General features: G+C 40.2%; 1 protein-coding gene across 1 annotated transcript in view; it reads right to left on the reverse strand.

Annotated features, from left to right (window-relative positions):
• The window catches only part of kif4 (kinesin family member 4), a 116,000-nt gene extending 104,036 nt beyond the window's left edge, over positions 1–11,964 (reverse strand). The window contains exon 1 of the mRNA XM_079834417.1: positions 11,722–11,964. The gene's annotated coding sequence lies outside the window, so the exon portion shown is untranslated. The remainder of the gene's footprint in view (positions 1–11,721) is intronic.
• Between the last annotated feature and the right edge of the window lie 422 nt (positions 11,965–12,386).

Below are 12,386 nucleotides of genomic sequence, written 5' to 3' on the forward strand. Positions count from 1 at the left end.
ATATTTTGGTTTTACCATGCAGCAAACTAAAAATAAACAATAAAAAAAATCCCGCCCTCAAGCCTGATTGACTGTTGACTGTGTTAACAGAAATGCAAGTGCAAAGGGGATTGCGATTCCATTTGAATTTAGCGCAGGTTGTGGCAGGACATGGAGGAAATGAAATAGCAAATGGATTATTTTCTATTGCTATTCCAAAATGGCAGGGTCATAACTTGTAAGACATTGCAAATGCAATTGCAAACAGACTTTGCTTTTCCATTTGAAATTTGGCAGTCGTTGTACGTTCGCGTAAACGAAAATGCAAATGGGTTTGCAATTCCTTTTGAAAATTGTCCGCGATATCCTTCCATAGTTAAAGGGTTAGTTCACCCAAAAATGAAAATTCTGTCATTAATTACTTACCCTCATGTCGTTCGACACCCGTAAGACCTCCGTTCATCTTCAGAACACAAATGAAGATATTTTAGCTGAAATCTGATGGCTCTGAAAGGCCTCCATTGGCACAATGGCACGGTACACTCTCAAGACCCTTAAAAGGTACTAAAGACGTCGTTACTAGGGCTGTCACTTTACATTCGAAAATCGATTGCACAATCGATCGGACCAACCAACACAAGTTTCGAAAACGAAAATAGGGAATCGATTTTAACCAAACATGTACACTATTATTTATGAACGAATTAAACAAATAAAAAAGTTATTAACAGGTATTATTAATATGTTGAAATATGTTTTTAAAACTTGCATGTGTTCATATTGTGACAATGCTGTGTGAGAAAAGAATGAGCGCTATTTCCTTCAGAAGGGAGAGCAGCTTTCTCATTCCTCTCAGCGCCGCTCGCTCAACCCCGAAATGCCCTTACGGGCTACGAAAGAGTGAATGACGTCGAAAGCGACCTTACAGGAGATGTTGATTTATGAAAAGGAACCACCTTTGCCAGCTGACAGCGACCCGCTTTTGTGGTGGAGATTGGCAGTTCGAAATACCCCCACCTTGCACAGCTGGCAATGAAGTACCTGAGTGTCCCTGCATCAGTGCGGTCGGAGCGCGTCTTCTCAACAGCTGGGCATATAGTGAATAAAAAACACTCTGCTCGTGACCCCGAACATGTTGATAGACTTGTTTTCCTGTCCAATAATTTGTAATAGAGCTTATTTGTTTCATCAGTAACGCCCGCATAGCTTAAGTGTCGGTTACGGTCAATTAAAAAAACACATGGCCTGTTCGCAAGCTAAGTTTATTCAAAGTTTCATTTTGAACGGTTGAATAATTACGTTAAATTATTATCCACACGAACTTCACATTCAGTGTAGGCTAGTACATTAAGCTTTATTTTCAACCTCTTTTCATGGGCTACAATTATTTTATTTTTTTTGTGGAATTTATAATTGTAAACACAGCCATGTTAAAGCCTGTAGCTAATGTTTTTCTTTGACGTTATGGCAGTCCACTCTGCTTAATGTTTTTTTTCCCTGAATGTTGCACTCCTGTTTGTCATTGTGCAAAAAATAAATCATCAGAAATATTGCTGACTTGTGCGTCTCAAGCGCCCTCTTTACTTTCATCCTAATGCCCGTTAGTTGTCCGTGGATTGGCGTAGGCTATATTTAGCGTTGAAAATGAAAATGTCATTTAAAATCGATTTTAGAATCAATTCAATGAACACTTGTGTCTCAAAAATCGAACAGGATTTTTTTACAAAAGTGACAGCCCTGGTCGTTACAAAGTCCATCTCACTACAGTGAATCGGCGAGAATAGTTTTTGTGCGCAAAAAAACCCTAACGACTTACATAGTGATGACGATTTCAAAACAAGGCATTGTGAAGCTTCGAAGCGTTATGAATCAGTGAGTCGAATCATGATTTGCTTGTGTTTGTGTTTGCTTCTCAAGCCACCAGTGGTGCTCACACGGACATTGACTTCTACACCTCCTCTGTATTGGATCATATCAATACCACCATTGACAGTGTTACAACCCAGAAACAGATCACCACATACCCAAATCAGAAGCCATGGATGAACAGGGAAGTGCGACTCCTGCTGAAGTCACGCAATACTGCCTTCAGATCAGCAGATGCACAAGCCTACAGTACGTCCAGAGCAAACCTGAAGAGGGGGATCAAAAAGGCCAAGCACTGCTACAAGCTAAAGATAGAGGGTCACTTTTCCAACTCTGACCCTCGACGCATGTGGCAGGGCATTCAGGCCATCAGTGACTACAAACCCCCCCACTCCACCCCCGCAGCCACTGATGTCAACTTCCTGAACGAGCTAAATCACTTTTATGCTCGCTTTGAAAGAGACAACAGAGAAACTGCCACCAAGCTCAAACCCTCAGCTGACACACCAATCACACTCTCCACCACAGATGTCTGCAAGTCACTGAGCCGGATCAGCGCGCACAAGGCTGCTGGACCAGACAACATCCCTGGTCGTGTTCTCAGGGCATGTGCGGAGCAGCTCGCTGAGGTTTTTACAGACATTTTCAACCTGTCTCTTGCCCAAGCAGCTGTACCTTCATGCTTTAAACGCACTTCCATTGTGCCAGTGCCAAAACACTCTAACCCGAGGTGCCCTAATGACTACCGCCCTGTAGCACTCACACCCATCGTCATGAAGTGCTTTGAGCGGCTGGTCCTGGAACACCTAAAAGACTCTCTACCATCCACATTGGACTCACACCAGTTTGCCTACCGCAGCAATAGGAGCACAGAGGATGCCGTTTCCATGGCACTGCACTCTGTGCTCACTCACCTGGACAATAAAAACACTTACGCACGCATGCTGTTTGTTGACTTCAGCTCAGCATTCAACACTGTCATCCCAACCAAGTTAATAGCCAAACTTGGAGACCTGGGCATCAACACTTCAATGTGTAACTGGATTTTGGACTTCCTAACTGACAGACCCCAGAATGTTCGTTCAGGATTCACCTGCTCCACATCCATCACTCTTAACACTGGTGTACCACAGGGCTGTGTGCTAAGCCCGTTTCTCTACTCCCTCTTCACCGCCGACTGCAAGCCTGTGTATGGATCTAATTCTATCGTCAAGTTTGCGGACGACAGCGGTGATTGGTCTCATCAGCAACAACGATGAGACCGCCTATAGGGAGGAGATCCAGTACCTGGCCACATGGTGTACCGAAAATAACCTGCTCCTCAACACCACCAAAACGAAGGAGCTCATCGTGGACTTCAGGAAGGAGTCAAGAGGCACACACGACACCATCCACATCAATGGAATGGCTGTTGAACGTGTCTCCAGTTTCAAAGTCCTGGGGATCCACATCTCGGCGGACATATCGTGGACGACCAACACCTCCAGCCTGGTCAAGAAGGCTCACCAGCGCCTCTTCTTCCTGAGGACACTGAGGAAGAATCAGCTCTCCTCGGCTATCCTGGTGAACTTCTATCGCTGCGCAATAGAAAGCATCCTGACCAACTGTGTCGCAGTATGGTATGGGAGCTGCTCTGTTGCGGAGCGCAAGGCACTGCAGCGGGTGGTGAAAACTGCCCAGCACATCACAGGGACTCCACTACCTGCCATCGAGCACATCCAGAGGAAACGCTGTCTGCATCGAGCTCGCAGCATCCTCAAGGACTCCTCGCACCCAGCCCACAGACTGTTTTCTCTCCTGCCCTCCGGCAGGCGTTTCAGGATCCACCGGACCAGGACCAGCAGACTAAAGAACAGTTTTTTCCCCAGAGCTGTCTCTTTACTGAACTCAAACCCCCGTTGATCCACTCCCCTTATATACTGATAACTCTCCTACCTCACATCCGCCTTCACTTTGTTATTTGCACTACCGACTGTTTATTACAGTAACAACTGTTTACTTATGCATTTTGCACTACCACACCGTAACTGGATGATGCTCATTTGCACTGCCGACTGTTATTTACAGTACCAACTGTTTACATCTGTATTTTGCACCGTACTTCTAACTGTAATATGCAATCACTTTCCACTGCACTGACACTTTTTTTCGGATAGCTTCTGTCCATAATTTATTGCACTACCTTAATCCACTACCATATTCCTCATTTTAGCCTAACATATCATTGTATACCTCTATCTGTAAAATTCTGTTTATAGTAATAGCCATCTGTATATTATATTATATTCATAGTACATATCCACTAGGGATGTGATGGTGAGGAAATTTTCCCACCGGTTAATTGATGTGTGACAACACCGGTAATACCGGTATCACCGGCGGAGGCTTTTAAATCACTAATTCTATCTAACCGAAAGTAACATGCACACGACCGCTCTGAACTGAAAACGCGCCAGTGCGCGCACACCGTGAATGACAGCTCGTCTGTAAATGCGTGCTCTGTGAGGCCATGGGCGCGTCTCAATCAGTTCCCTAGTTCAGAATCAGTAGTCAGGGCACTGATCAAGCATTGATCAGTCTATGATTGAGATGCACGCCATGAATGCACACTGTTAGTTCGCCCGTAAAGCCTCGTTTATACTCGACGCGCCCGCACGAGCGCGAGGGTGCGCGCGGCAAAAATAAATGCGCGCAGTCAGCGTAGCGCGGAGGCTCGCACTGCGGAGCTAGGCGAAAGTAAACAATGCGCGCTCTGTGCGGCCGTGCTGCCCGTGCACATTTTACTTTCGGTTTTTAATTAGCGCCAATTCGGCTGCGGGTTGCTTGAATTGTGGGTTCATTAGCCTATTATTTTTAATGAAAAACACAACAACAAAACAAATGACAAACTCCCTTAAATAGGCGCTTTTACGTTTCGCTTTGAAACCAAATCTTCCGTGATCATCTCAGTCAGCTCCTCACTCTTAAATCTGATGAATGACTCCTGCCGCCTCCGAGACTCACGGTCGGATCTTGCTTTATTAAGCAGATACGTTCAGTTTTTATTTGTATTGTCTGTTCTCTAACTGAACTAAATTATTTTATTACTATAAAAAAAAAATCAAAAAGACGGTGGGCGGTGCCACGGTGGGCAAGTGATGTAACCGGTGTTGAGTCTGGACACCGGTAACACCGGCAACACCGACTATCGTAGCAAGCCTAATATCCACCTGTAAATTCTGTTTATAGTAATAACCATCTGTATATTATTCACTGTACATATTCACCTGTAAATTCTGTTTATAGTAATAACCATCTTTCTATTTATAGATATATTTATATATATTCAGTACATATCCATGTCCTGCACTTATGCAAACGTTGTATATCCTGCACTTGCTGCTATTGCACTTCTGGTTAGACCTAAACTGCATTTCGTTGCCTTGTACTTGTACTTGTGCAATGACAATAAAGTTGAATCTAATCTAATCTAATGATTCGGATCGCGTGTCAAACCGCCAAACTGCTGAAATTTGGCGACCCAAACTGCTGAATCGACTCACTGATTCATAACGCTTCGAAGCTTCATGATGTCGTGTTTTGAAATAGTCATCACTATACAAGTCGTTATTTAGGGTTTTGCGCACAAAAACTATTGTCGCCGATTCATAAAGTTATTTTAGAACCACTGTAGTGAGATGGACTTTGTAACGACTAGGGATGGGTCGCGATTTTCGAATATTCGATTAGTTATTTAATTATAGAATATCGAATAGTATGTGCGATTATCGTCCAAAAAAAATCCCCATGTTGTCGGTGCTGATGTGGTGCTGACGCGTTCATGTAACCAGAGGCGCTGCCAGTAACGCTCCTAAAGCTGCCAGTCAGCTCTCAGGGTGTTTTATACTGGACACGTTTGCTGCGGTCCGAGTCTGATTGTTCCCTCCGCCTCCGCACGCAGTGTTGGTCTGGTTTCACACTCAACTTGAACCCTGGTGCGTTTGCGTTCATCTTACGTCATCACAAACGTGCACGGGCGTGATAGAAAACAGAACGCGGGTCAATATATTGGGCTTTTTTCAATTAATTTGGTGCTATTATGTGCAGCTGAGTAAACGACACTTGGGTTTACCGTATGTGTGTCGCTTGAAAGCGGCTTTGCTGCTTGCAAACAGACTCTTTTGAGGAGACGGTGAATTGCCATTCATTTGCTGCCCTGATTGCACTCTATGCGCGAATACACTGCAGGCTCGCTCTCGCGATCGTTTCTCAGCTAAATCATCAACACTATCATCTCTTACGTGTATGTTATTGAACTAATGACATTGTAATCGGCTAAAACGCATGCGCTGGTTACTTTCTTCCACAACAAGTGCGCACCCGAGTGCTGTTTGCACATTCACGTGAATCACGGCTCAGCTCCGAGAGCAACCGAACTCCGGTTGTGTGTTCTCGGGTTTGGTACCTCAGTGCACACCAAGCTCTGTAGGTAAGCTTTCACATTAGCAATTTTTCATGCTAACCGTGCCCCATTCCGAACTAAAATGCCAAAGTAAAAACGCCCTGAGACAACAGAAGAATAACGTCTCACGCGCACGCTGTAGACTTGTGGCATTTATCAGGTAACTTGGGGCGATGTCACATTACAGTCATATGTTTCAGCATGTTACAATAATATGGCTTGAGTTGATATAGCCTATTCCCTAATGAATTAAACAGTTTGTTATCATACAGATTGAGAGTGTGAATGGTCTCTCTCCCTCTCTCTCTCCCTCTCTGTTTATGTGTGTAACCTATACATGCGGGGGAGGAGTTGCGATTTTCGAATAAAAATCGAATAATTCCCAGCGATCTTCGAATATAATTTTTGCTTGAAATGCCCATCCCTAGTAACGACGTCTTTAGTACCTTTTAAGGGTCTTCAGAGTGTAGAGTGCCATTGTGCCAATGGAGGCCTTTCAGAGCCATCAGATTTCTGCTAAAATATCTTCATTTCTGTTCCGAAGATGAACGGAGGTTTGACGGGTGTCGAACGACATGAGGGTAAGTAATTAATGACAGAATTTTCATTTTTGGGTGAACTAACCCTTTAACTGCGGTCACAGCAACATGCAATGTAAAGTTAGCTTTACATTGAGTTACTTTTTGATCCATTCTAAAACAAGGTTTATGCAGGTTATGATGGTACATTTAAGACTTTTTAAAGACCAAGTAACAGAAATTTAAGGAATAAAGTGAAGGGAACACAACATATCAATATTCTCTAAATGATAATGTCTAGGGAGCACAAAATTAGTTTAGCAACAATCCAAATACAACCTCCTACCTCCTCCTTTTTAAAATTATTTGACAAAAACAATAGCTTAAAGGGTTAGTTCACCCAAAAAGGAAAATTCTGTCATTAATTACTCACCCTCATGTCGTTCGACACCCGTAAGACCTCCGTTCATCTTCGGAACACAAATGAAGATATTTTTGTTGAAAGCTGATGGCTGAGAAAGGCTTCAGATAGGCCTCCATTGGCATTCAGTACATTAATACTTCCAAGATCCATAAACGTCCACTTAAAACGTCGTTACAAAGTCCATCTCACCACAGTGACTCTACAATAATTTTACGATGCGACGACAATAGTTTTTGTCCGCAAAAAAAAAAAAAATCAAAATAACACCTTTATCCAACTTGTTATTGTCTTCCGTGTGTGCCTCCACGACGCATGCGCGAGAATATGACGTAGCGCCAGCGTTCAGGAAACCATGAAATGCACACTTAAGCCCCATTTTGAGAACTACGCTGAGACCTAAAGCACGATCAATGTAGAATTCAACAGCTTAGACACGCGCTTCCTCTGCTTGTAAACAAATCCCTTCTGGGTCATGTGTCCGAGCGCCGGATCTGCGTCATATTCTCGTGCATGCGTCGTGGAGGCACACACGGAAGACAAGAACAAGTTGGATAAAGGTGTTATTTTTATTTTTTTTGCGCACAAAAACTATTGTTGTCGCATCGTAAAATTATTGTAGAGCCACTGTGGTGAGATGGACTTTGTAACGACGTTTTAAGTGCCTTTTATGCGTCTTGGGAGTATTAATGTACTGAATGCCAATAGAGGCCTATCTGAAGCCTTTCTCAGCCATCAGCTTTCAACAAAAATATCTTCATTTGAAAACAAGACAAATAATAAAATACTGAATAAGATATTCATTTTTGCAGTGCATTTAACATTTAATGCCATCACTTTACAAGAGTAAGAGTTTCTTACTCGGATTTAAGACCTTTTTAAGGCCTTGATTTGTGGACAGGTGAATTAAGACTTTGTATAAAACATTTTAAAGACAAGCAGAATTCTTAAAGGAAAGAAAAAAAACAATAGATGACTAACTTGTGTGATTATGGTTTCTCCAACAGGCCTAACGGCCGTTTCACTCCACAAACAGCACGTATTTTTTTCGGCATGTTAATCAATGAGTGCATTCACACCGGGAGCAGGAGCAGCACCTGAGCGACAAGCAGGAGCGTCGCGTGAGCAGCAGTGAAGCGGGGGTTTCGGCGCAGAGCCTATTTTTGCTGCACTGCTGACGCTCAATTAAAGTGAAAGCACACTTTTGATGGACAAAATAAATATAATTTCACACAAAAAGTGCTCAAAAAGCACACAGGGAAGCACGTGTAGTGTAGTTTAACAAGAACTGGAGTATGTCAGAAAAGAAAACAAAGAATAAAATATATTTGTAGAACATTTACCCCTTTTAAACTGTTTTAATTATTGAGTTTGTGTGAAAGTATAGTGTGTGTATATGTGGTGGAAATGGACGAAATTCACTAGGCGGACTCCAGTTTGGAAAGGTGTTTTTTGTTGTTGTTTTTTTTAGTTGCAGTTTAAGAGGTCACAAAAACCTTCTAAATAAATTGTCCTCAGGTTAAATAAATCTGTTGAATGTTTTGGATGGTTACTGTACATCTCAGTTTAGTGCAGTGAAAATTAACCATTAAACATGTAACGGTGAATCTAGTTGTAAGGCAGTATCTCTCGATTTAAAAAAAAAAGGAACTAATTAATCGCACATTCAACGTCTGCTGCATTTTTAATATTTTTATATTGTAATAATTTCAGTTACTCTCCAAATTAATGTAGAAACAACTTAAAGACAGTATATTTGAAATATTTGTTGTAATGGCATATTTTTATGAAGTCTAGTATCACTGATACTAAAACTGCTACTGAGGTCTCTGAATTTTCTCTTCATTTTAAACATTAATGATAGACATTCAACATTACAGTACAAATAAAAGCTATATCAATTCCAAGTGAACTTAAAAAACAATCACACAAACCCATTATAATAAATGTCTGGGGGTCATTTGGAACATTTCAAACTTGTGTGGCAAAAGGTTACACAAACAAGGCTGTTACAGTATATTATTTTGAAAATTAAATTGTATTAATTTTTTTTTTTAAAAATTCTCAACATTATATTCTGAATTCTATACTTGTCTTGGGTTAGTTTAATATAGCCTACGCATCATTGATAACCCCTTGTTATAAATACAAAAAAGGGGAAATTATTAGTAATTCTCTCTAATTGGCCTGATTAGCTAAGCCCTCTAAAAACACAAGACAAGCAGGACCGAAACACAAAACACATATTGAGGGGGACAAGTACCGCCCCAATATGTAATGTAACTTTCTTCAAACAAACGTGATATCACAAGCTTTATTAATGTTTTTACTATAAAGTTGTGCAGTTTAAGGGGGATTTAAGGGGGACATATATTTAAATTATTACAAATAATAATTTAAATACACACATATATACATATACATATACATATATATATATATATATATATATATATAGCTTCGAAGCGTTATGAATCAGCGAGTCGATTCAGCAGTTTGAATCGCCAAATTTCAGCAGTTTGGCGGTTTGACACGCGATCCGAATCATGATTCGACTCACTGATTCATAACGCTTCGAAGCTTCATGATGCCATGTTTTGAAATCGTCATCACTATATAAGTCGTTATTTAGGGTTTTTTTGCGCACAAAAACTATTATCGCCGATTCATAAAGTTATTTTAGAACCACAGTAGTGAGATGGACTTTGTAACGACGTCTTTAGTACCTTATAAGGGTCTTGAGAGTGAACCGTGCATTTGTGCCAATGGAGGCCTTTCAGAGCCATCAGATTTCAGCTAAAATATCTTAATTTCTGTTCCGAAGATGAACAGAGGTCTTACGGGTGTCGAACGACATGAGGGTAAGTAATTAATGACAGAATTTTCATTTTTGGGTGAACTAACCCTTTAAAATTAAAATACTATTTTTACCTACAGCCACTTTATGACATGTCTAAAAATCATTATTATAACAATAACGACTTATCTTTTTGGATGCGTGGTGAGATAAGTAGCTAAACATTTAATATTTGACGACCGTTTATGATAGACATATTCAACGACCCACAGTAATAATACAGTGATGTAAATTGTTAATATTTTTTATGGAATTTCACAATATTTTATTAAATTATGTTATAAGACACGTTTTGAACTTTTGACATATTAGTGAATAGTGAATGTGTGCATATTTTAAATAAAATACTATTTGCAAAGAGTTAAGCTAATGGATTACCTCACAGCTAAGCTACAATTAGACTATACAATTTATTTTACCGTTCTTATTTCTTTATTTTATATATTCCCTTAAATCCCTTTTAATCCTTATTTTATTTTTCAGGTATTACTACATGCTTGGCCTGTGTTTTCATTGCATTTCCAATTTTGACCAGCATGGGTCACCATTTGTGTATGTTTTACAGCAAAGTTTGAGCTCTTTTCGGGCAATACGGCCGGATCATTTTTAGATGACCATTTATTAATTATTATTATTATATTTATAGACAGGATAATTTCATCTTTAGCCATTTCAAAGTTTGTAATGGCATCTGTTAAAATAACGGGTTTTGGTCAGAAATCACAGTTCATCATTCCAGATAATTTACCTCAAGCGTGCACTGATGGAGAAGCATTTCCATTGGCTGCAGTCTGTCAGTCGGCCAATAACAAAAGTCAACGCAGACATTATCACAGAATATCCCGCTACGTTTTTATTATTATATATTTTATGTTACGTTTATGTGGCTAAAATATTGTAGAATATTAAGTGGATAAAATATAGAAATCCTTTTAATAAAAAAACAACTCGAACATTTTTTTTTTTTCAACTGGAACTCCGTCCCCCCTCGAAATTCACTCCCCGGACACCGGGGTTTTATTTATATTTATTTATTTAGTAAGCTAGCCAGCAAATATGGTATATAAACATTAGTTTGGTTTATTATGTAGGCTACACAGACAGGTCTAGGCTCTAGCAATACCCAAATCAAACAGTGTGCGTTTTATTTTTGTCTGCGGAGTTTGCGGCCTTATAAACGTATCGAAGTATGAATTAAACCACATGATCGGAGCTGTTTTCTTGGTTGTGTTTGTCGTTTACCATTTACATGCGAATGTTGTAGTAGCCTACGCCTCCCCATGTTAACAAAGTTTCAAGACTATCAAGTTTATAAATGACCAATTTCTATAAACATAGGCTAGTTGTCTTTATAAAGAAATACCCGCATATGATATGAGTGAGCATTATATGAAGCGTTGGAGCCGTTGCTGTGACGCTGTACAGTGTGATATTGTTGCAGTTACGCTGGCGTGCAGCTCAGGCACTGCTCACGCTTGCAGTGTAAAACGGCCGTAAGTCCTGACCTACACATAAAGTCAGTATCGTGTATCTTTATATACACTGTCTACATATAAATATACATTTGCACTAAACACAAACAAACTAAGGAGCTGATACAACAAAACAGGATGTTTAAAAAGCATGTCATTAACGTTACCTTCCGCCCTGTAGTCTGTTGTTATCGGGCTCGAAGAGTAAAGCTTTAGTAAACGTTCCTTTTTACACAAAGTTGACAACAGTTTAAAATGAGAAAAGAAAAATCGTGATCCTAATCGCCCTCACAGGTTACCGTTATCTTTTGTAAAGACAGACGTCTTTAACAGTTTCTGCCATTAAAATGCGAGAACAGCGTTAGCTTCTCTAAAGAAAGACTGCCCGCCACTTTCAAATAACTTGCTCCGCCTTAATGCCGTCTTCTTCTTCTTTTTGTTTCTTGGCAGATTGTATCGTTCATTTGTTGCATACCGCCACCTACTGTACAGGAGTGTGTATAGTGTTGCAGTAAATCTTTCACTATTCAATTAAAAAAAAAAATCTTATTATTAAATCACTGTCTTTAAGGAATATAAATAAATGTCTAATTCTTTCGGTTTGCATTCCTTGTTCCCAAAGAATATCCTCAATGTTGTCATCCATTTCTTGCCATCTTTGTCTCTGTTCACTGTATCTCCTACATCTAAATAAAACATGTTTCACATCTTCTTGTGTTTGACATTCTGTGCATAAACCATTTCCTTTCCCTACCAATTTCAGTGTTGCATTCAATCCTGTATGTCCCAATCTTAATCTTGAGAATACAATTTCTTCCTTCCTATTTTTCAT

Source organism: Gobio gobio (genome assembly GCF_949357685.1).
Source record: "Gobio gobio genome assembly, chromosome: 14".
NCBI classification, from domain to species: Eukaryota; Metazoa; Chordata; class Actinopteri; order Cypriniformes; family Gobionidae; genus Gobio; species Gobio gobio.